Source organism: Hordeum vulgare, chromosome 3H (genome assembly GCF_904849725.1).
Source record: "Hordeum vulgare subsp. vulgare chromosome 3H, MorexV3_pseudomolecules_assembly, whole genome shotgun sequence".
Lineage (NCBI taxonomy): Eukaryota > Viridiplantae > Streptophyta > Magnoliopsida > Poales > Poaceae > Hordeum > Hordeum vulgare.
In genome coordinates, this window is record NC_058520.1 from 1,770,381 (window position 1) to 1,773,145 (window position 2,765).

Genomic DNA, 2,765 nt, shown 5'->3' on the forward strand with positions numbered 1-2,765 from the left:
CATAAAACAACGTCGAACCTTAAGTGTGCAGACCCTGCGGGTTCGAGAACTATGTAGACATGACCCGAGAGACTCCTCGGTCAATATCCAATAGTGGGACCTGGATGCCCATATTGGATCCTACATATTCTACGAAGATCTTATCGTTTGAACCTCAGTGCCAAGGATTCATATAATCCCGTATGTCATTCCCTTTGTCCTTCGGTATGTTACTTGCCCGAGATTCGATCGTTAGTATCCGCATACCTATTTCAATCTCGTTTACCGGCAAGTCTCTTTACTCGTTCCGTAATACAAGATCCCGCAACTTACACTAAGTCACATTTGCTTGCAAGGCTTGTGTGTGATGTTGTATTACCGAGTGGGCCCCGAGATACCTCTCCGTCATACGGAGTGACAAATCCCAGTCTTGATCCATACTAACTCAACGAACACGTTCGGAGATACCTGTAGAGCATCTTTATAGTCACCCAGTTACGTTGCGACGTTTGATACACACAAAGCATTCCTCCGGTGCCCGTGAGTTATATGATCTCATGGTCATAGGAACAAATACTTGACACGCAGAAAACAGTAGCAACAAAATGACACGATCAACATGCTACGTCTATTAGTTTGGGTCTAGTCCATCACATGATTCTCCTAATGATGTGATCCCGTTATCAAGTGACAACAGTTGCCTATGGCCAGGAAACCTTGACCATATTTGATCAACGAGCTAGTCAACTAGAGGCTTACTAGGGACAGTGTTTTGTCTATGTATCCACACAAGTATTGTGTTTCCAATCAATACAATTATAGCATGGATAATAAACGATTATCATGAACTAAGAAATATAATAATAACTAATTTATTATTGCCTCTAGGGCATATTTCCAACAGTCTCCCACTTGCACTAGAGTCAATAATCTAGTTCACATCACCATGTGATTCCAACGAATCCAACACCCATATAGTTATGGGGTCTGATCACGTCTTGCTCGTGAGAGAGGTTTTAGTCAACGGTTCTGAAACTTTCAGATCCGTGCGTTCTTTACAAATATTTATGTCATCTTATAAATGTTGCTACTACGTGCTATTCGGAAATGCTCCAAATATCTACTCTACTATACGAATCCGTTTCACTACTCATAGTTATTCGGATTAGTGTCAAAGCTTGCATCGACGTAACCCTTTACGACGAACTCTTTAACCACCTCCATAATCGAGAAAAATTCCTTAGTCCATTAGTTACTAAGGATAAATTTTGACCGCTGCTAGTGATTCAATCATGGATCACTCTGTGTACCTCTCAACATACTTTGAGTCAAGGCACACATCAGGTGCGGTACACAGCATGGCATACTTTAGATTCTACGGCTAAGGCATAGAAGACGACCTTCGTCTATTCTCTTTATTCTGCCGGGGTCGGGTTTTGAGTCTTACTCAAATTCACACCTCACAACGCAACCAAGAACTCCTTCTTTGCTGATCTATTTGGAACTCCTTCAAAAACTTGTCAAGGCATGCATCTTGTTGAAACTTCCATTAAGCGCTTTCGATCTATCTCCATAGATCTTTGATGCTCAACGTTCAAGTAGCTCAATCCAGGTATTCCTTTGAAAACTCCTTTCAAACAACCTTGTATGTTTTAAAGAAATTCTACATTACTTCTGATCCACAATATGTCAACCACATATACTTATCAGAAATTCTATAGTGCTCCCACTCACTTCTTTGGAAATACAAGTTTCTCATAAACCTTGTACAAACCCAAAATCTTTGATCATCTCATCAAAGTGTATATTCCAACTCCGAGATGCTTGCACCAATCCATTGAAGGATGACTGGATCTTGCATACTTGCTAGTATCTTTAGGATCGACAAAACCTTCTGGTTGTATCACATACAATGTTTGCTCAAGGAAACCGTCGAGAAAACAATGTTTTGACATCCTACGTGCAATATTTCATAAATAATGCATCAACAACTAACATAATTCTAACAGACCTTTAGCATCGCTACGAGTGACAAAGTCTCATCATAGTCAACTGTTTGATCTTGTCGAAAACATCTTTGCGACAAGTTGAGCTTTTCTTAATAGTGACTTATCACCATCATCGTCTGTCTTCTTTTAAAGATCCATCTTTACTCAATAGTCTTATGACCATCAAGTAGTTCTTTCAAAGTCTACACTTTGTTTTCATACATGGATCCTCTCTCGGATTTCATGGCTTCCAGCCATTTGTCGGAATCTGGGCCCACCATCGCTTTCTCCATAACTCGTAGGTTCATTGTTTCTCAACAACATGACCTCTAAGACAGGATTACCGTACAACTCTATAGTAGTATGCGACCTTGTCAACCTACGAGGCTTGTAGTAACTTGATCCGATGCTTGATGATCACCATCATCACCTTCCACTTCAATTGGTGTAGGCGCCACAGGAACAACTTCCTGCGCCCTGCTACACACTGGTTGAAGTGATGGTTCAATAACCTCATCAAGTTCTACTACCCTCCCACTCAATTCTTTCGAGAGAAACCTTTCCTCGAGAAAGGATCCGTTTCTAGAAACAAACACTTTGCTTTCGGATCTGAGATAGGAGATGTACCCAACTGTTTTGGATATCCTATGAAGATGCATTTATCCGCTTTGGGTTCGAGCTTATCAGACTGAAACTTTTTCACATAAGTGTCGAAGCCCCAAACTTTCAAGAAACGACAGTTGAGATTTCTCTAAACCTCAGTCTATACTGTGTCATCTCAACGGAAATACGCGGTGC